The 23,883-nt window shown below is 38.8% G+C and overlaps 1 pseudogene; it reads right to left on the reverse strand.

Annotated features, from left to right (window-relative positions):
- Window positions 1-11,604: 11,604 nt before the first annotated feature.
- LOC149817218 (gibberellin 20 oxidase 1-like) lies at window positions 11,605-23,650 on the reverse strand (annotated as a pseudogene).
- Window positions 23,651-23,883: the final 233 nt, after the last annotated feature.

Raw genomic sequence — 23,883 nt, forward strand, 5'->3', positions numbered from 1 at the left:
TCATGCCTGGCATTTGCAAAAGTGCTACTAAAGGTAAAAAAATCTTTAGCACTGCTTCAAAAGTGTCGCTAAAGCCTTTAGGAGAAAATTCATATATTTAAGAGAAAATTACATATTTAAGAAAAAAATAACATATTTAAGAGAAAAGTCACATATTTGAAAATAAATTCACTTATTTTGATATTTGAGAGAAAGTTCACATATCTAGAAGAAATTCACATGTACAAAGGATAAAAAGGTCCTTTTACAACCAAAATTTTGTGAATTTAGACATCAGGTGGAATTAAAAAATTATAGGGCATTTTAAAAAATGCATCATTTTTTGCATATAGTACGATCATTCTCCATTATTGTAGGTGTTGTTATTTTTATGGTTAATCATGAAATTTGAAAATGCATGAATCATGCATCCATGCAAATAAATAAAGAGATAAATATGATGCCTTGTGATTTAGTTTGTGCATCCAAACGACCAATTAATTAGTTGGTTCCCTTAATGAGTGGTACCAACTAAACAATTTCTAAATATACCATAATATTCAATTTTTAAGATGGTGAATGCCTGATGGTGCATAAATCATAAAAGATAAAGATGGTTTAAGAATGGCCAAGAACATGTTGCGAGTCTAGCTTGGTTCTCATTAACATGCTAAAACATGATCCATGAGTTATTTTTTTCTCTTGGAGGTTAGATTTGTGTCAATAAAAAATATACCACTATAAGTTATTGTGGTTCAATGCCCACAATAAGACGCATATGCATGCACACACACACAATAAACACAAAGCATGTATGTGTTATGAATTCCAAATGCAAGCATATGGTGCAGTTGGCTCCATGAATCCATTCAACTAAGCGAAGTTGACAACCTCATAACTAACAGAGCAAGTACTAGAAGTCTAGAGCCCATGTTGGAGAAACTGGTTTGATCTAATTCAAAGATACCAATGGTTCAGAGCTCATCTCAGCTTTGAAAATGATATGTAGCATCTAAGAAATTGGGGGTTTTAAGTTATAGATTTTCTGGAACCTCTCTCGACTAAGTGAGAATTTTTGCCTAACTTCAATCCAAAGAGCTCTCTGGAGTTCAATAAGCCAAAGTTTTACAGCACTAATCCTTTCAAAGTGTTAACTAACATAATCTCAAACTCTAACTAACAATTATAGTCAAAACATAAAAAAACAATGCACATTTCATATGTTTAAGAGTTTAGGTAGTGTTTACTCTATTTCTCGACTCTTCTTACGAAACTTAACCTAAAATATTCTATATAAACATTGTTTAGGATTCACAGATTAATGCAGTTCAAAGAACAAAAACGCAATGTTAAAGCTCAAATAAATGACCTCTACCATCAAGAACAGGAAAACATTGTATTTTTTTATCCTCATAAGCACAAAGAACAATCTACTTCATTTCACTAAATTTCATAAAAAAATTTATAAAAACGAAATAGCACTACTCGATCTCTCTAATCAACCAAAGAAAATCGAGGAGAAAACCGTAAAATCGAGCATATGAAAAGGGAGGGGAAACCCTTATATGGACGAAGGGAGCCTACAAATAGATTAAAAAACCCCCAAAACAGAAAAAAAAATCCTCATAACATATTATTGGAGTCTCATGCTTCTGTAGAGAGAGAGAGGGGTAACCTTCTGGAAGTTTGTTGATCATGGGAACGCTTATTCCTTAACGGCAACACATGGGTGACCTTAGTGGCTGAGACCCCTTCTTCCTCAATAGCAAAGAAAGGACCCAGTTGAGTTGCCAGTGGTGTTTCTTTCTCGGTAACACAGCGACACCCTTTTGCAGAGACAACCAGCTATGGGGGGGACAAGTGGTGGTGGGTTGTGAGAAAGAGGAGCCTCAACGGCAACACAGTGGCGACAGAGGGGCAGGGGCAACGCAGGGGCACCTTTTGCAGCGGCAACGCAACTATGGGAGAGGATTGTGTGATGCCGACCTCTGGTGGTGGTGGTTTTCGCTCAGGCATAGGAGGTGAGACGGAAAGTCGAGGAAGGTAGGGGTGGATGAAGCATCGACGACAACCCTACTTTAGAGTCGAGGCGCACCCATCGAGAAGAGTTTGTTCCCTTCGTTCCTATTACTTTTGTAACAGGGGGGAGGGTGGAACAAAAAGTTCATATGTTTAAGGACGCGGTGGACGGGCCGCGTCTAACGTTTGTTGGAAATCACCATTTCCAGTGAGATTTTTGTTTGAATCACATGGGGAACGATACATCAAACATACCCTTAATGTGAGAGAGAGAACACGAGCATTTTAGGATATATTTGATTTTATATCAATTGTGACAAAAGTTCATGAACTTGGTACTAGATAAAAAACATCAATGCATAACTTCGTCACAATTCATGTGGCTACGCATGACCGAGATCATGAAAATTATGAATGAACCAACTAGCAATTATAAACATTCAAATGTCGTGGAAGTGAGCTTAGAGGATCTGGGTCTGGGTCAAATCTAAGATACTCAATCCAAATGGCAGGCATTCATTAGTGCAAGTGCTAAGACATGCCATAACAAGAATAGAGGGCTCTAACATTGGCTATTATAATGAGATAAAAAATTATCTTCAACAAGGTATTTGCTCAACTACTAGAGGCAACTGGTAAACCTCACTAAGCTGAGAGGACATCATGAGTTTCAAACCCATGGCTGCAGTTGTTCAGATCTCTTGCCGGGAGTCATAAGCTAGGTGTACTTCTTGGTGAACAAAGGGACATGGGGTTTTTACACCAATGAGGTGGTTTTCTTTTGTTGACAAAAAAAAAGTATGAACTTGGACCAATTCAATCTAAGTGCAGACCAATATAGTCAGGTCCTCTAGTGTCACGGATTTATTTCCTTCAATGGGCCAGCGCGACACGATGGTCCTTCCTCACTGTTGCAAGCCTACTTGTCAGCTCGCTTGCCGATCGCAGAAGCTTGTAATCAGAGTGCAAGAGAGCAAGAGAGAATAGAGGGAGAGAAATTGCAATCACAAAAATCAATCACAACGAGAGTGAACAAAAGAAAGCTCAATGCATTTACTTCATTCACAATTTTGCCTGCAGGCTATTACAGTTCAAGTATACGGGTTGCCCCTTCGGGGTATTGATTCACCTGAACCGGGCAGCTTACATCAGACTCAACAAAAGCAAAATAGACTCTAAGCGCAACTGTAGAATGTAAGTTGCAAGGGAACATGCACCCCCCTTCAAATCATGTGCCATCCTCGGCGCCATCTATTTCGTGGTAAGCTCTGACTTCAGCCAGGTAGCGGTTGTTTATTCAGAATGCAGGCTCCCACGTTGGTTTCGTTGTTTCCTCCCACTGCACCAAGTATTTCTTCGCCTCCCCCAAGTAGTTGACTTTGTGGCGAAGGATCTGACTGAGGTGTTTTTTGGCTCGTTGTATTGCCGGAGCCCTCTGCATGATGGGAGCGCGATGTGGCACACTGCGTTCTGGGTCTCCATTATCCGAATGGAACTGGTTGAAGTTGCACACATGAAACACTGCGTGCACCTTGAAGTCTGAGGAAAACTCCAGCTTGTATGCCATCTTGTCCACCTTCTTTGTGATGGTGAAGGGTCCTTCATACTTTCTATGCAGTTTGCGGTGTCGCCCGCGGAAGATGCATGTACGACCAGGATATAGCTTCACCAACACTTGGTCCCCAAATTGGAACCCCGTGGGCTGACGATGCTTGTCCGCCCACTTCTTCATTCTCTTTGTCGCCTTGTGTAAGAATGCCTTCGCCAACTCATTTTGCTTGTGCCAGTCGCGAACAAACTGATAGGTGAAGGATGAGCTTTCTTTTTCTTGTGCGGCAAGAGTGTGCGGGGTCAGTGGTTGTTGCCCCATGGCTATCTCAAACGGGGTATGGTCTGAAGACTCGCTCTTCTGCAGATTGTAACAAAACTATGCCACATTAAGGAGCTTCACCCAATTTTTCTGATTAGCACTAACAAAGTGCCTAAGATACTGCTCAAGTATCCCGTTGATACGCTCTGTCTGTCCATCTGTCTGTGGATGGAAGCTTGTTAAAAGCAGCAAATCAGAGCCAAGCAACCAAAATACTTCATGCCAGAACTTGTCCGTGAAGCGAGCATCGCGATCACTCACAATGCTCTTTGGTATGCCCCAGTGCTTCACCACATGCTTTACGAACAACTCTGCAGTCTTCTCTACATGGCACTCCTTGGAAGCTGGGATGAAGGTGGCATACTTTGAGAAATGATCCAGCACAACCAAAATAGAATTGAGGCCCTCTACCTTTGGTAGACTAACAATAAAGTCAATGGAGATGCTATCCCAATAATGTTTTGGAATTGGTAGAGGCTCAAGGAGACCGGCAGTCTTCTGGTTTATCCCCTTATCTTGCTGACAGATAAGGTATGTCCGCACATACCCCTCAGCGTCGTCTCTCATCTACGGCCAATAGTAGCCGCGCTCAAGAAGTGCTAAGGTCCGCTCCTGACCAGGATGGTCGGCCCATAGTGTATCATGTCACTCCTTAAGTAGTTCTCGACGAAGACTTCCCCACCACGGCACGAAGATGTGTCTCCTTTTTGTTATGAGGAGGCCATCCTGTAGCCAAAATCGCCGAGTCTTTCCTGCCTGCGCCAGAGAAATAAGGAATTGTGCGGTCGGATCCTGCTGTGTACCTTCGCAGATACGGCTCAGCAATGCGCCCTCCAAGTGCACTTCAGAAGGCTCCACGCGCGCAACTACCAGTTCAGCCCTACGGCTTAGGGCATCTGCCACAACATTGGTCTTTCCAACCTTATACTCCAAGGCAAAGTCGAACTCAGCCAAAAACATTTGTCATCAAGCTTGTTTATGCGTCAACTTCTTCTGCGTCTTAAAATAGCTCATGGCATCTTGACGACGAATTCAGCACCCAAAAGGTAGTGCCGCCAGGTCCTGAGACAATACACAATGGCGGTCATCTCACGTTCATGCATTGTGTAATGCCTCTCTGCATCTTTCATCTTGCGACTCTCATATGCGATCGGATGGACATCTTGCATAATAACTCCGCCAATGGCAAAGTCTGAGGCATCCGTGTGGACTTCAAAGGGTCTCGAATGATCAGGCAGTCACAGCACCGGCTCCCTCACTAAGGCTTTCTTCAAGCCATCGAAGGCATCTTAGCACGCTTTTGTCCAGAGTCATACCTGATTCTTCTTTAACAAATCTGTGAGAGGCGCAACAATGGGGGAATAACCTTCGATGAAATGTCAATAATAGTTTGCCAAACCAAGGAATGACTGCAATTCTGGCACTTTGCTTGGCGGAACCCATTTCTAGATGGCCTTTATCTTCTGCCCATCCATACGCAGCACACCATGCCCCATAACGTGGCCAAGGAAGCTGATCTCCTCCTGCCCGAAGAGACACTTCTCTCGTTTGACACAAAGGTCATTCTCCTTCAGCACTTGAAACACTATTCGCAAGTGCCCGACATGTTTCTTCATGTTGTTGTTGTAGATCACGATATCATCCAGGTAGACTATCATGAACTTGTCTAAGTACGGGTAGAAGATCTGGTTCATTAAAATCGTGAACGTGGCTGGAGCATTTGTCAGCCCGAATGGCATTACTAGGAATTCGTAAGCACCATAGCGGGTGACGCAAGTTGTCTTCGACTCATCACCTTCAGTAATCATCACCTGTCAGTAACCCAATCGCAGATCTAGCTTAGAAAATACACGGGCACTGCCTAGCTGATCGAACAAGTTCGCTATCAGTTGCAATGGGTATTTGTTCTTCACCATGACCTTGTTCAAAGCACGGTAATCCACACATAACCATTTGGAGCCATCATGTTTTATCTGAAAAAGGACTGGGGCACCAAATGGGGCTTTTGATGGACGAACAATGTCTGCATCCAACATCTCGTCTAGCTGTCTGCGCAACTCCTTCAGCTTAGCTGGCCCCATACGGTATGGAACTATTACGGGAGGCTTCGCTCCTGGGGTCAACTCAATCTTGTGGTCGACCTCACGTCTTGGTGGAAGATGATTCGGCAATTTCGAAGGCATCACCCCCTGAAACTCCTCCAATAGTGGGGCTAGGGTCGGAGACACTGTTGCTTCTACCTTCCCTTCTTCTGCGCGCACTGCAACTAAGAATGTCTACTCCCCATGCTTGACACTCTTCTTCAGCTGCATTGCCGATAACACTGAAGACTTGCCTTTATGCGTAAGGCACTGCACTGTGAGGGACAGGTCTGACCCCATGATCGTCAACTTGTCAAACTTTGGCAGCATTATAACATTCTGGCTTCGCAGAAACTCCATACCCAAAATCACCTTGAAATCGTCCAGGGGCACCACAGAGAAGTTGGCTTTGCCGACCCAACTCCCCACTTGAGTAGCTACATCTCTTGCTTCACCAAGGATGGGCTTGACCTCAGAGTTTACTGTCTTGATGGTCCTCTGCTTTGGCCTAGGCTTCAAGCTCAACCGTTCAGCCTCTTTCTTCGAGACAAATGACTTTTCATTCATAATGACTTCCAAGTACATAAGTTTCTTACTGACCTGCATGTTCTTAGCCACGCAACTTCTAGCCGCGTTAATCGATCGCATGGCCCCCATCCTTGGTTGCATCACTTCAGTGTTACTGTATTCAGTATCGCTGCATTCTTCTTATGTAGTATTGGCTTGTCCGTCGTCCTTTACGAGACACTTTGGGCACTGCCTGACGATATGTCTATCACCACAGAACCATCATGTCACAACCACACCCTTGTTGTTGTTGTTATGCTTTGTGAAGTTCTGTTTCTTTTTGGATTGATGGTGTGTCGACGCCTCACCTTTATCATTGCGCTGCTCATCCTTCTTGCCTTCATGGTCAGGCTTCTTCCCAACTTTGGTTGATGGGGTGAAAGACTTGCGTTGAGTGTCAACTAAGCTCTCGGCCGTTACATATGCATCTTTCAAAATACGGGAGTTGCTCCTTTCCACTTCAGACTGTGCCCATGGTTGAAGTCTCATAATGAACCAGTTGAGCATATCATCTTCTGGCATGTTAGGTATCTCCAGCATAAGCTTCTGGAATATTCTAACATAGTCTTATAACGAACTAGAGTGTTTGAGCTCACGAACCATTCGGTGTGCATGCCTCTGTGCATTTCTTGGCATAAAATAGTTGTGCAACTCTATTTTGAAGTCGTCAAAGGTGTCTATCACACATTGACCGCTCTCTATGTCGTTGCGCTTCCGCCTCCGCCAAGCGATAGCATCTCCATCAAGTAAGGCCATTGCAGCCTTAATCCTCAGATCTTCAAGGGTCACATTCAAGATATCCAAGTAGTCTTCTACTTGGAACAAGAAGTTCTCAATGGTCTTGCTGTCACGAGAACCATTGAATTTTGTGGGTCTTGGCACATCAATCCTTGATGGCCTCTTACCATTTCTGTCATTTAAGGTCACCGTCTGTTACAATGTACGGTTCTTCAACTGAAGCTCCAGTACTTTAGTCTGCAAGTCAGCCACTGTAGTCGTCAACGAAGTGACCTGCCCCATTAGTAAGTTTATCTGCTCTTGCAGGCTTGCCACTACATCATTCAGTTCACTGAATGATTCACATGCGCGTGAAATCGCTTCCTCATGCGAAGTCACATCTTCCACTAGCTTGCTAACAGTTGCAGCCAATTCTTCTTGGCCCCAAGGTGAACCCATCTCCTCAGCTTCGACAATTGTCTTGCCTTTGGTGTTGCGCAAGTTTTTATAAGGTGCCACGATGTCTTGCTCACAAATCGCAGCCTATCGGTGTGTTTGTCAACACCGACTCCGAAGTCTCTTTCCCAACACGAGAACGGACTTTGGTACCACTTGTCAAGGGCCTATTTCCTTCAATGGGCCAGCACGGCACGACGGTCCTTCCTCACCGCAGCAAGCCTACTTGTCAGCTTGCTTGCCAATGGCGGAAGCTTGTAATCAGAGTGCAAGAGAGCAAGAGAGAATAGAGGAAGAGAAATTGCAATCACAACGAGGGTGAACAAAAGAAAGCTCAACGCATTTACTTCATTCACAATTTTGCCTGCGAGCTATTACAGTTTAAGTATATGGGCTGCCCCTTCGGGGTATTGATTCACCTGAACCGGGTAGCTTACATCAGACTCAACAAAAGCAAAACAGACTCTAAGCGCAACTGTATAATGTAAGTCGCAAGGGAACACTGGTGATGTAGTTTTTAACTAGCAAGTCAAGAGACAAGACTTGTCAATAAGGTTTGTCAATAAAAGCTCTTAAATTAGTGTGAAAAGTTCAACTGACAAGACTTTGATAAGATGTTAATAACTAAGTGGCACCAAGGGACATGGTTGGAAGACAAGTGCACATGTGGGCTATCACCCTAGCTACTCTCTTTCTCTTGGACCATTATGTGGGGCATCTAAAGCTTCATGAACTCCATCACCATATGTCCTGCCTACTTTCCTAATTGTAGTTATAGGCTTTTCCATGTTGTATGAATGATAATATATCCCCATGTGAGATGTACATAGGTAGCCATAGTCCCTTGTTGGTTCTTCATAGCAAGACGAGGCATGGAAGATGGCTTGCAGAGCAGATGTCTCCTTGTAGTTAACTTTTATGTTACAGAGAAAATTGATAGAAAATATATATTAAGTGATGCTACTTGGAGAAAGTTAAAGGGGTGGGGGCCAACAATTCAGACTTCAACACATGGGCCTAAGGTCTAGTTTCGTTATGTTCTTGCACAAATTATCTTTTGAATGTTGGAAGAGGAATGTGTGAGAAAAAGGCTTTGAGAAGGATGCTTGTGCTTGTCCTGTTTTGTTGATTGGAGTTATATCAAAGCCAACTATGATTGAGATGCTTAGATGGCTGAATTTGCTATTCAAATGTTCATGATTGGTTGGCAATCCCATCATTTCACCAATGGTCTTAAAACTTACAAAATGGGAAATAGAAAATTTATTCAATCTCTTTCAACTCACATCAAAAAGAATTTTTTGGTGTCAATGAGATAGAAACTTAGAAAGTCATGTCATGTTAGCAACAGTGAGAAAAATGAACAAGCTCACAGCTCACAACTTTGGACTTGATTTGGAAAAATGTCTTTCTTTTTCTTTTCTATATATCATGAAAAGAAACCCACAATAATCATAATCATAATCATGGAAAATAGTAATAAGATCATGATCATCATTTTTTTTCTGACAGAAAGACCAACAACAGCAACAAATTAAAGTAGTAGCAGCACTAGACTACCAGCAAAGAAGTGTTGTGGTTGTTGAATTTTGTACTCTCCAACCCATGACCCGACCACCAAAATATTTTGATGACTGCATAATGATAATTTTCAATGAGGTTGAGTCAGACTATAAAAGTCCAAATCCAATCAGAAAACGTCTGCGGATTCTATTTCTAGATCAGTATCCGAAAATAATTTATCAGATTCTGATTGGAGATCCGATCGAACCCAACACATTTGCATCCCTCCACAGGCAATGCTGAAAATATATAAAGCAAAATCAAGTAGAATATGAGAAAAACAATGGTACCCGTTCTTCCCAGTTAATTTGCTTCACAGGTATGGATCCACTTTGTCCTTCTTCTGGATTTGTCCTGTTTCTATTAATACAGAGCAGTCCCACCAAAATTATTCCATCCTACCAAACCATAGATCAGCAAATAGTGAGGTCCCTCTTGGGCTCGAGATGAACCAACTTGGATATGCAAATGGATGCAAGCCAGTTCGTGATGTGTCCAATATCAATTGGACCCAAATGGTTTGGGTGTGACCCAGTGGGTCCATGCTGTATTCAAGGTGGCCCAAATGCATGACCTACGATGGTTTAATTCAGACATAGGTGGCTGGCAATTACATTGTAGAAGCTTTCTTTTTTAATATCTTTCTTCTGGTTTGCCAAAAGGTAGAGAAAATGACTAATGAGAGGATACCCCACTTAGGGTCAGAAGGGTGGTCCAAAATTCTACCCTAAATTTAATGATGTTTATCCACTTATCAGCATAATTTTGTTTGAAGTCACATGAAGACTTATCCACGCCCCCCATTAAAACTTTTACCACGTCCTCCCAACCAGGGAAGCAAATGGGTTGGATTAGGTTCAGATATAGTCAATACCAGATCCAACTAATGGGAAGTGCCTAATCGATTTCGAAGGCAATTCAGATTAGGATTGAGAAATGGCAATACCAAAATTTAACTAATTACTTATATTTGGATTCAGATATATATCCATCAGAATCCGATATTTGCCGGATTCAGTTGTAAAATCAGGAACTCAATCTCCATTGATCCCATTTGTTTTTGCTGAATCCTACTAAGTCAGACATCGGATATCCAATCATCCCTAAATTTTAATTTTGAACTGTAGTAACATTCTTTTTCACTTAAAGATATGTAAAGGCGACCTATTTTACCCACAATATTTCGTTAAAGATCGGTCTAGAGAAGATTAGCACTACTCCAAAAGTTGTCAAGTGAGAAGTGCAACAGAGAGGGGTATCAATGGGTCGGACATAATCTGACATCTTATTTGAATCCAAATCGACCCAATTAATCAGATTGGTAGGCAATTCGTATCCAATTAATAATTGGATCCTGACTCGGCATTGAGTTTTGCATCTGGATCTGAGATCGAAATTTAACTAAAATGTGAATCCGTTTGTGTAAATATCAGATTTTAAGGTAATTGAATCCAGACTTTATCTTATCTGATTCCATCCAACTCCCAGTCTGAATCCAATTAGGTCAGACTCGATAATTCATAGATCTGACCCGTTTACTTCCCTAGCAGCAAAGATTAACCGGATCACTTAATTAATGTTCCCCACGCATTGGATTTAATTTCATTTCTTCATATATGCCATTATCTGAGTTTAGCTTTTAACTAAATATGTCTCAATAAGAGAACATCAAGTGACTCATTTTTAGGATTACCACAAGGGCTCCTACCTCATTGGGTAGGGGTGACTTATGAGTGTTAAGTTGACAGGATAATCAGCAGTTCAAAACCCAATGGGCACTCATGCTGTGAGGTTGAAGCTTGGCGTACTCCCCAGTGAGCAAGGGTGGCCCTAAAGTTTTTATCAATTGGAGGCCAGCCAATGTGTGGTTGGTGATGGGGTTTTCTCCTTATCTAAGCTAAAAAATAATAATAATTAATATCTAGTTGTGAGCAGATGATAATGCTAATTTTTGTATAGGTTATTGGCAAAACTTGCTAATAATTTCCAGAACTCCAGAGTTTAATTCCAATGTGCAAAGCCATGAATCTTTTAAGTTACCAATAAAAAAAATTGCAAATTTGTCCTTTGGAAAACTTCATGGCTTTTGCCTAACCCACGTTATTTTGGGGTTAGAAATGCCACGTCCTGTCTATTATGAAGAATTTGCCGGTGTTCTTACGCTCACCACCTTTTTGTCCTTCTTGACAAGGTACGAATGATTGAATGCACTGGGCCCTATCTACGAGACAATTTTAATTTTGTGCAGTTCAATATATGATGTTGGTCAACTGACCTAACAAAATTTTATGCAACTCTCTCTCTCTCTCTCTTGTCACTTATTCAAAAAAATCAATATAATTATTCCAATATTTAGTTACAAAGTTGTTTGAGAAGCCAATTGCTAAAAGCATCAGGGTCTTCATGTCTGCTCTGTAATGCTTCTGTGTGAACTCCAAAAGGGCTGACCAAGTGAAGTCAGGGTACGTTCTCTGACCATCCCTACGCACCAACTCCTCCGGAGGCTTCACAGTCCTTTCCTTGTTCGGGCAAAAGAAGAAAGCCAAGGATCTCCTCTCATTCTCTCTCTTTGTTGACAACTGCTCTATGCAGACAGTTCTTGTATTTCCCATTTGTAAGTGCCTGTCACGTAAAGGAAGCTTCTCATTCTCAGTATATGAGGTAACCTATATATATATATATATATATATATATATATATATATATATATATATAGAGAGAGAGAGAGAGAGAGAGAGAGCTTTTTGCTGCCACCATTGTACATTGTACATTGTATATTCAGGAGAACTATGAAAAGGACAGAAAGATGTGGTGAACAAGGTAATGTACCATGAATGTGTCACCAATGTTGATGACTAAAGCACCAGGCTTAGGGGTGACCAGCCGCCATTTACCATCAGCAAAAACCTAAAGGCCTCCAACATGATCTTGGTGAAGAATGGTAAGAGAGGTTGGATCACAATGGGGACCCGTCCCTAGTGTAAGGCCAGGTTCCTCACAGGAAGTATAGTAGTTGCATCTCATTATGGATGAACTGTCTTGGAAAATCCTCCTCAAACTCGTTCTCTCCAGCCCTAAACTAATAGCCAGAAGCTCTGCCAACTTCAAAGACAAGTCTGTCATAGCTTCACAGTACTCCTTGTATACCAACCTACAACAGAACCAGAAGATCAACATTGAAGAAACTGAAAACTTTCAAATGTACATGTAATAATGTTGGTAGTTCCATGTAGGCTTGGTAAAAGAGTTTGTGGCAAGCCAAGGCAAAGTTCAACTGTTCAAGCTCTGAAGCTAGCTAGCCCATGTTAATGTTAGTATGTCATGCATATGCATCTTTAGGAAATTGACATGATACCATGACCAGGAAAAGATTGAAACAAAATTTATGCCTCACTGTAAAAAAAAAAGAAAAAGATTGATGCGTATTGATGATAAGCATGCATGTGCATGTATGTGAATGCATGTGAGATGCATGGTGTTCCATATTTCATTCTTACCCTGTTGAGAAGGCATGTTGGCCCATGGACTGGAAGTGGTCCAGCACAAGGCTAGGATCAGAGCATTGGAAGGGGAAGGAGAGGGTCTCCTTCCAAGGCAATTTGTAACCAAACCGGTGGGAGTGGCCATCAAAGAAGCCCTTCACCCTCTTCTTCTCAAGCAGTGGGAGCCTAAAGAACTCATCCATGTGGTAAAGTGCAGCAGACATGAGCTCCACATGCACCCCATGGTTCTGCACTTGAAAGAAGCCGTGTTTCCGGCATGCAGAGCCTACGAGCTTGACGGTGAGCTCAATCGAGGCCTCATCTCCGGCTCATTAAGCGGCTCGGCCTCTTCAAAAGCCGGTCGATCTCTCTCTGGCCATATGAAGCCCTCTGGCACCTTAGCATGTTCTGAAATAGGAGCCATGTTGGTGTGGTACATAAAGGGAAAGGGTTGAGAGGAGGGGGTCTTATATACTGGGTTGAATCTCATTCTTGCCCTTAACTTTTTCCATAATAACATTCACATCCCTAAGATGACAAAAATTTATCATTTTGTTGCTGATTTTGTGGGACACATCATTTAACGCCTCAAATCTAAGCGTGGGTACCACATCACATCATCTTAAAAGCCTCTCACAACTAAACCATTGCATTCCTTTTTCCTTTTAGATGTGACCTCATTCAAGGTGCACGGAGCCATGATGCTTTAGACATCAGTGAGAGGGTGGTGTGTGTTCTCCCCGAAACACAAATTCATGTGTTCTTGTGTGTACAGAGGAATATCTTGGGACATGCGATAATTTATATGTCAATGTTGCCCACGATGACTTTATAATAAAATAACATATAAAAAAGGTAGATATGCTTTTGACGGAAATATCCTCCTGTAAGATAGATATGTGTTGGATGAAAATGTCCTCCCACTCCCTGTAAATAGATTTGCACATTAAGCCTTTGTTTCTAGCTTGTGTTACAACACATGGTCGCCTTCTCGTTCCTGCCAGATGAGTTGTAGAGCCTGATTCATAGTTTTTTCCCTTACAAAAAGGAGGTCTGAGGGTTCCCCCCAGCACGGGTCCCATTGCGCGGTCAGCAGGCGGGGTCAGGGGAGTCGTGGGGGGAGCCCCCCCCCCCCCACCGGAAGAATTTTTTTTGGGGCTTATGTTTGAGACTTAGTTTTTTATAGATCAAACCCAACTTGTTTAGGTTTAGGGTTGTCATCCTTGCCTTGTATAAATTCTTTCTTTTCTTTCTCTCTTGTAACTATTGAAAAGAACAATAAGATTTCGCTCTGAGCGGTCATGGTTTTTTTATTCTCTCTCTTTTGAAAAGAGCGATGTACAGTATAAATCAAATAAGAGAGTAGTGATTTGTAATAGAAATCAGATCAGAGAGTAGCGATTTACAGTAAAAATCAGATCAAAGAGTAGTGATTTATAATAGAAATCAGATCAGAGAGTAACAATTTATAGTAGAAATCAGATCAGAGAGTAGCGATTTATAGTAGAAATCAGATCAGAGAGTAGCGATTTACAGTAGAAATCAGATCAGAGAATAGCGATTTACAGTAGAAATCAGATCAGAGAGTAGCGATTTACAGTAGAAATCAGATCAGAGAGTAGCGATTTATAGTAGAAATCTGATTTGTACTGTAAATCGCTACTCTCTTATTTGATTTTTAATATAAATCGCTACTCTCTGATCTGATTTCTATTGTATATTGCTACTCTTTGATCTGATTTTTATTGTAAATTGCTACTCTCTTATTTGATTTTTACTGTAAATCGTTATTTTCTAATCTGATTTCTACTATAAATTGTTACTCTCTTATTTGATTTCTAATGTAAATTGCTACTCTCTGATTTAATTTTTATTGTAAATCGCTACTCTGATCTAATTTTTATTGTAAATCGCTACTCTCTGATCTGATTTCTACTGTAAATCGTTACTCTCTTATCTGATTTCTACTGTAAATCGCTACTCTCTGATCTGATTTTTACTGTAAATCGGTACTCTCTTATCTGGTTTCCATTGTAAATCATTACTCTACTCAGTTTGACGTTGCTACCATTATCTTTATTGTAAATCGTTATTCTTTGTCTACTCAGTTCGACGCTTGCACCCTGGTATCATTATGAACAATAGACAGAATGCTGATTTTTCTGGTAGTTCAACTATTTCTCACGAATAGACGACGATAAAGGGTGCTCCGACGATAATAGACGACGACGACTGCAAAAGGTGCTTCAGCGATAGCAGACGACGATAAAAGGTGTTTCAATGACAATAGACAACGACAAAGAGTGCTCCAGTGGCAGCAAACGACGACAAAGGGTGTATCATCAATCTGAGCTCTTGTTACAGTAGATGGTGCATCGTCAAAGGGTGATCCAGAATGTTTAGTGCGATATATTGCGAGGAGCGCTTGTTAAAGCAGAGGAGTTTACTCCTTAGGGCGAAAACGATAATGTTTTTAACCATTTCTGGCGAGAGGATATTTTTGTCATTTCCTCGAAACATCATTTTATAACGCTAATGGTGAGAAAGGGTACTTAAGTCTTTGCAAATACACCAAACTTTGATGCTAAGTGATGCCGACACACACGGGGAAATGAGACCTACATGATTACATATGTGGCGCTCATTTAGACTTGAGAACACGCACCTGCGTGTTCTGGGGGGGGGGGGGGGGACATATAACCTGCTTTGGACATCAGTAGGGGATGTTTGTGCAAAATTAACTATCTGAACATGTATGATGCGACTAACATGACCACCATTTATGGATGTCATATCATAACCCTAGTTGACATTCATGATGTCTTTTTTTTTATGATCAAGCTGGGGATTAAGGCCCCCTCCTTTCCCTAAGACAAGCTTTATTGGTGGCCATACAACCCGGCAGTTCTCCAATAACTCATACCAATGGTGTTCGAACTTGCAACGTCGCATCACATAGTGACTTGCACAAATTGCTCCTACCAAACAGTCGGAGGCACCGTTGGTGACACGCATGATGTGGTTGACATGTTCATGTCACAATCATAGTAACAGATCTCCAACATATTTTGAGACTGTGAAGATTTTTCACAAGAAAATTACATGCGGTGAGAATTATGATAAAATCATGAAATCAAAACCATGCTTATGGTGAATATATCTTGATTTATCATGATATTATCAAGAGATTCTATGATTTAGATATTTTTATTTTTATTTAACAAACAAAAATTTACAAATTATCACAAATTTTTTCTTTGCTAAAAAAAAACCTTAGAACGAGATTCATGACAGCAGTCGCAGCCCGGCCCATATATAAAGAAAAAATCTATATGGAGTCAGCGCACCCTTGCCCCCTTATGCATCACCAGAGTTTCTCCTCATTTTTTGATAACTAGATTTTTTTTTGAACATTCTAGAATTTCTCATAATCTCATTGTTTTACATTTGGCACGTGAGAGGTGTTGGTTCAAAGGTGATAACTTGATTTTACTGCAATCAACCAAATAAATAAAATTCTAATTTGGATACAAAATAAAATTCAGCAACATTAAAAAATAACCCAAATTATTTTCTATAAATAAATCTCCATTATTCTTTAAACGGCATCGTATTAATTTCCATACAGGGTCCCCCAGTGTTGCACCATTATAATAGCCTGTTACTCTCTCTCTCTCTCTATATATATATATATATATATATATATATATATATATATATATATATATATATATATATATATATGTGTGTGTGTGTGTGTGTGTGTGTGTGTGTGTGTGATTTTTTGAAAAATATTCAATTTATTTTATGTTTCAAATTGGTCACAAGCTCCTACACTGCTTCAAACAGAATGGAATAAACAATGATATGATCACATGAAACAATCTGCGTCTGTTGCTCCCTCTCAGTGTCCAACTTGTTTTTGGTACCCAAAAATGCATGGGACTCTTTTCCATGACTTCCTCTATCAGGCATGCCACATGTGGAAAAGGTCATCATCAATCATCTTTTCATCAAGAACGTTATTATCGGAAGGCCTACAGGATCCAGATTAAGAAATTCAAGATTTCAATGCTACATCTTTGTTCAACACTAACTTTATGCCATCGACATCAGTCATTTCATTTTCATGTCTAAACATTTTCAGAATTTCATTTACATCGTAGCTTTCAGTTTTCTCTTTCTTTCAATCAATTTCTTCTTTCAAAAAAGCATAGAGAGAGAGAGATTCATGAAAGCTTGTGTAGTATGAAAGTTAATTACTTCTATTAAGATTACTTGAGGACATAAGTGTTCATCTTCAAACACCTTCCAAACTGTGCTATGATAACAAGCGTGCAATATACATCGCTGGCAAATATATATTCCATGAAAGAACCAAGCATATCATGAAAGTTAACTACTTCTCTTAAGATTACTTGAGGACATAAGTGTTCATCTTCAGACACCTTCCAAATTATGCTATGATAACAAGCGTTCAATATACATCGCTGGCAAATATATATTCCATGAAAGAACCAAACATATCGAAATGGACTGCCACTATGTGCGTGAAGAATTTTTGAGGCACACCACTTTAACTTATGTTACCTCTGAGTATCAACTAGTAGACTTCTTCACCAAGGCACTTCTGTCACCTTGATTTTATTTTCTTCTTGACAAGTTTTTTGTGTGTGCATTTTCTTCCATTAGCTTCATATTCCAATTCTTCATGATTCATAAACTTAATTGGAGTATGTATTGTCATTCTGAACAGTATCATGAAACCAAGATTTCAGAACACTTGTTAGGTTAGGGCTAAGGGATGCACGGATTTAGGATACATCTTTTGATAAATCAAATCCATCAGTTTATCTTTAATTGACCGCTATGCATAGAGTTTTAACCCAACCAATTAGGGATATAGATGTCATATGTGAAGACAAATAACATCTTGCACAAACAATTAATATTGTACATTATCAAAGGATGTACGTAGAGAATATGCAACTACATCAGCAAACCAATGTTATTGATGTTCACTGCAATCATGCAGATAACATCCAGCCTTTCAAAGCGGATGACATAACGAGGTACAAGTTGTTGGACCGAAAAATGATCACCTAGTGACACATTCAAACCCAAGGACCACCTTGGAGATGATGGAGGTACACTCAATCGATCGATCGTTCGTTGTTTTAGAGAGTAAGGCATCTTCGTTGGTCCACAGTCATCAGACGTAAGGGGCTGGGACTACTGTGTGACTTAGGTGATATGTCTTGAATCTCTACAGAGTAAGAATAGATTCTATAAAGATCATTGGGAGTTCTCTCGGTCACAGACTGCTCCAGTGAGAAACTTTAAGAGGAGTTTGTAGGTTATTCTAATCAATGGAGATAATAAATCACATGGCATAACAAACACTTAATTGGATTAGTTGAATCGAAGTTAAAATCTTTGAGTATATACCCTTCAAGGAGAGGAAAGAGAAACAAAACACTAGATAATAAATCACTGGCATCACTTGTATTTGTACATGCATAAATTGGTGAATATGAAATATGTGCTTCTTTATGAATATTGGTATTGTAGGATGCATATCAGGCATATTTTCTATGAGCACAACTTAGTTATAAAATTATGAATTATGCTCATATTGATATACTTTGTTACATGATTCAATTGCTTATCTGAATATAGGCATATGCTTATCTCTTGTATTTGGATTGTATCCATGTTTATATCGTTTGGTGTATTTTACTGAGGTTGTGATTTAATGCCCCCCACTTTAAAATTTTACAGGTAATGCATGAGTTATCGTGATGGCGGGTTGCTCAACAGAGTCAGATGGATCATCATCATTTTCTTTCCTAGAGGATCCAACTTTATTTTGAATATTTTTATATTAAGTTGGATTTTTGTTTGAGACTTGTAAACTCTAAATTTAATGAGGTACTGGTTTGAATTAATCTTATGAATTAAGTTTTTTATATCCAGTTGTATATGTATTTGAGTTTATTGTAACTCGCTCGAAGTTGAATCAGTTTCAAATCAACTATTTTGCTATGTTTCAAATAAATAAGTCAAATTTTTAAAACAAAAAATTCCTTGAAAATTTTTTATTAGATTTTATGGCGTTACAGTCTCTCAATCCAATATTGAGGCAGAGTATCGCTCATTGGTCAACTCTACTGTTAAAGTTTTATGGATCACATGTTTACTCAAGGACCTACACATATGCTCCTTCCTACCAATCCTGTGGTGTGATAATATTGGAGCTACATATCTCTCAGTTGATCCTGTTCATCATAATCAGTACAAGCTTATAGAAATTTGTGTTCATTTTATTCGGGATCATATCTCAAAGAAGCATCTACGAGTTTGATATATTTCAATTGCAGACCAGATTATAGATCTCATAACAAAATCCCTATCAACTACTCGGTTTGAGGTTCTTAGGGACAAACTCAATGTCCTCCCATGTTCCTTGAGCTTGAGGGGCAGTTAAGGTATGTTCAGACAACTCTACATAGATCCCTGACTTAATCAAATCTAAAGAGATAAAGATGATCCAGAATACTTCCATATTTATAGACTCAACCAAATGAGATTCTCAAGGATAAGAAACTCATCCCTACCTCTATGGAACATCAAATAGAAGGTGATAATGATATCACTACATCTAAGGAAATGCAAATGGAAGATATCCCTACATCTAAGGAAAAAAAATGAAAGGAGATGAAGGTGATGAGGATATGATCCCTACATCTAAGGATTGCCAAAAGGCATGTCCTCAAATGATGTGTATTACGTTGGTTATCAGTAATGATATTGATCCTCAAAACGTAAGAATGAGAGAGAAATAGAAAGTTGTGGACGTAGACTCTGTGAAGAGTCTAACCATGTTATATTTTGTGTATCGTGTGCCATTTTTTCACTGTTTTAGTACCTTAATGTGTGTGTGAGAGAGAGAGAGATCACATACATTTTAGGGTATGATTGATTTTATATCAATTGTGACCAAAGTTCATGAACTTGGTACTTGATAAAAACATCAACTCACAACTTCTTCACAATTCATGTGGCTACCCAACTGAGCTTATGAGTACAAAGAAAAAGGCAAGAATACATGACCAAGATCATGAATATTATGAACGAACCAACTAGCAGTTAGAAACATTTAAATGTCATGGAAGTGGGCTTTGAGGGATGGGTCTGGGTCAGATCTAAGATACTCAATCCAAATGATAGGCATACATTTGTGCAAGTGCTAAGGCATGCCATGACAAGAATAGAGGGTGCTAACATTGGCTATTATAATGAGATAAAGGTGTTGATAATTTTTGTTCTTCACAAAATAACCTGCAGGAATATTTAAGATGGAGGAAGGAAAGAGACGTATGGTAAAATAAAATAAAAAAGGAAAGGCAACACATCTCATTAATGTTTCAAAAACTGCATACACATATATAGACTCTATTACTTGACACACATGTATCTTCTATGTGACCACTACTCCATGTTTTACGTAACCACAAAACCACTATTCCTAAAAAGTAGAAACTACCCAATCCACTACTCCACTTCCTATTTTTTTGCATCCAATATTCTACCTTTAACTAACCACAACTACACTACATGGTAACTCCCTACAAACATCAACCCACATTTTGTCCCCTTTGATGTGAGAACCCTGATACACCCAATGACTCTAAATTTAATAAACTTTTTATATGGTAAAGATTTGGTGAAACCATCTGCAAGTTGGTCATTGGTGCCATAATACTTGACTGCAATTACTCCATTTGCTACAGCTTCACGAATGAAATGATGTTTGAGTTCTATATGTAACACTGGATTTTTTGCCATAGAAATAATAGTTTTATTATTGCAGAATATTTTTGTTGCTTGCAATTGTTTGACTTGAATGTCTTCAAGGACTCGCCTCATCCAAATCGCTTGGCAAGATGACGTTGTTGTTGCTACATATTCTGCTTCAAATGCTGATAATGCTACTGAACTTTATTTTTTTGAAATCCAAGATATGACACCTGATCCAAGTGTAAATACAAAGCCACTTGTACTCTTCCTATCGTCCACCAACCTGCCCAATCACTATCAGAAAAACCATACAAATTAAAATTAGTAATTGGTTTAAACCAAATGCCAAAATCTAAGGTTCCTCTGATGTAGTGAATGATTCTTTTCGCAATTCCAAGATGATGAACAGTTGGCTTATGCATAAATCTAGAAACTAACCCAACTACAAATATAATGTTAGGTCGTGTATGTGTTAAATACATTAGGCTGCCCACCAAACTTCTAAAATATGTTTCTTTTGCCATAGTTGTCCCATCTTCAATTTTAAGCTTTTCACTCCCATTCATGGGAGTTGAATTGCTTTTGCACTTCTTGAGTAGTTATTCTGCATATTTTTCTTGTGGAACAAATATTTCATCATTAGTTTGTCTTACTTGAAGACTCAAAAAATAGTGTAAATGCCTTAAATAAGTCATTTCAAACTCTTTCATCATTTTCATCTTGAACTAACCACAATGTTTCTTTAAAGAGCCGGTATATATGATATCATCTACATACACACACAACCAAAATTTCATTGTTTTCCACTTTAATATATAAAGTGGGCTCATTTTCACTTTTTTGGAAACAATTTTGGTAAAAATAGACATCCAACTAGCAGTACCAAGCTCGAGAAGCTTGTTTAAGATCATATAATGCTTTTCTTAACTTGTATACTTTCTTTTCTTGGCCTGCAACAACAAAAGCTTGGGGTTGTTTCACATAAACATCTTCATTCAAATACCCATTTAAGAAGACTGATTTAACATCAAGCTAATAAACTTCTCATTTCTTTTATGCGGATACCGTTAGGATTAATCTAATAGTTTCAAACCTTGCTGTTGGAGAATACATTTCAAAAAAATCAACTCCATATTTTTTAATGTATCACTTAATTACCAACCTGGATTTATATTTTTTTTCATTTCCATTTTCATCATATTTCACTTTGTAAACCCATTTCAAACCAATAGAATTCTTTCCAAGTGGTAATTCTATCAATTTTCAAGTTTTATTTTTTTCAATAGCTTGCATTTCTTCTTTCATAGATTTTCTCCAATTTTCATTCTCACAAGCTTTCTCACAATTCAAAGGTTTAACAATCATAATGCCAAAGGCACATTTGTAAATGTCTTCAAGAGAACCTAGCTTTCTAGGTAGTGTATCACCATCAACTTCAATTGAGCCTTCCCCTTCATTGTAAATCGATGATTCTTTTGGCATAGATGTGGACTCATCATCAAGGGAAGTTTGATTTTTTTTGTTTTGTTCAAATGCATCTTCATCAAATATTAAGTGTTTGGCTTCTTCTTTACTCCATTCTCATTTGTTATTTTCATCAAAGACTACATCACGGCGAACAATTAACTTCTTTGAACTAGGATTATATAACTGATAACCCTTGGATTCATCATTATAGCCAACAAAAATGCATTTTTTACTCTTTTTGTTTAATTTAGAACTATCACTTAAGTCAATTAGTGCATATGCAATACATTAAAAAAAATTAAATTACTTATATTGGGCCTTCTTTTGTTCCATGCTTCATATGGTGTTTTGTTCCTCACAGCCTTTGTTGGTAATATATTCAATAAATGAACTGAAGTAGCTACTGCTTCTAGCCAAAAATTTAAAGGAAGTTAGTTTGCACTTACCATGCTTCTAGCCATTTCCACCACTGTTCTATTTTTTCTTTCGGCGACCCCATTTTGCTGAGAAATTTTTCTTACTATTAACTACTTGCAGATTCTATTTTTCTTACAAAATTTGCCAAAATCATCAAACAAAAATTATCCTCCTCTATCTGTGCGTAAAATTTTGATAACACAACCACTTTCTTTTTCAACAAAAACCTTAAACTCTTTAAATTTCCCAAAGGTTTCAAACTTATGAGAGAGAAAATAGACCCAACTCATGCAAGAAAACTCATTAGTAAACAATAGAAGATATTTACTAGTATTCATTGATGACACCCTCATTGGTCCCCACAAATTCGCATGCACTAACTCCAATGGCCTACAAGCTCTCCATGCCTTTCCAACTGAAAATGAAAATTGATATTGTTTTCCATAAGCACATCTTTCACATACATTTTTGGGGATATAATCGGAGGCAGCCCAATTACCATTTTCTTTTCACTAAGAAGTTTTAATCCATTAAAATGCAAATAACCATATCTCAAGTGCCATAGTGTAGATATATCATCAATATTAGTAACTAAGGCATGATGATCAAAACATGAAGATTCAAGAGGAAACATGCAATTTTGTGCCATACGAACTTTGGCTTACTTCTCGTCCTTCATTATTTCACATGCATTATTTTTTAAAACAATGGAACAACAATTTTGTATAAGTTGATGCCCACACTTAGTAGATTTTGTGCCAAACCAAGTACATAATACACATCTTTGATAAATTTTTGTTCACCTGATTTAAAACTTACTTCTACTATATCCTTTTCCTATAATCTGAACTTGATTGTTATTGCCAAGCCAAACTTTCAATTTTATTGACTCATCAATGCTTTTGAACAAACTTTTCTCACCAGCCATGTGGTTACTACAACCACTATCCAAAAACCACATGTCTTGACTACTAAGATTTAAATTTGTGCTAGTGAGAAAAGATTGTTGTCTTTCTCCATAAAGTTTGCTTGTTGTTTTGCTTTCTCAAAACAATTTGTTTCTAAATGACCAAACTTTTTACAAAAGAAGCAGTGTTTACCTTTAAAATATCGGCTGCCTTGATTGTTTTTTTTAGCATTGTTATTTCTTTGGTAGTTTGACCTTCCACGCTCTCTTCTTCTACCATGATAGTCACCTCGGTAACCTCCTCATCCTCAACTTCTGCTGTCATTTTTTTTATCATTGTTGCTTGCTTTTTTGTTATCAATTTTAGATGAAAAAGCATACCCAGTCACATGTTTTATACCTTTGTTCATTCGATGTTCATATGCCAACAATGAGCCCATTAATTCATTTAAGGTATAAACAAAAAGATCTTTGGATTCCTCTATGGTGGTAACTACATGATCAAACTTAGGTGGTAAACTTCTTAACACCTTTTCAATTACCTTCTTATTAGCAATA

The sequence above is a fragment of the Nuphar pumila genome, chromosome 14, assembly GCF_984573655.1.
Source record: "Nuphar pumila chromosome 14, dmNupPumi1.hap1.1, whole genome shotgun sequence".
In the NCBI taxonomy this organism is placed as follows: Eukaryota; Viridiplantae; Streptophyta; class Magnoliopsida; order Nymphaeales; family Nymphaeaceae; genus Nuphar; species Nuphar pumila.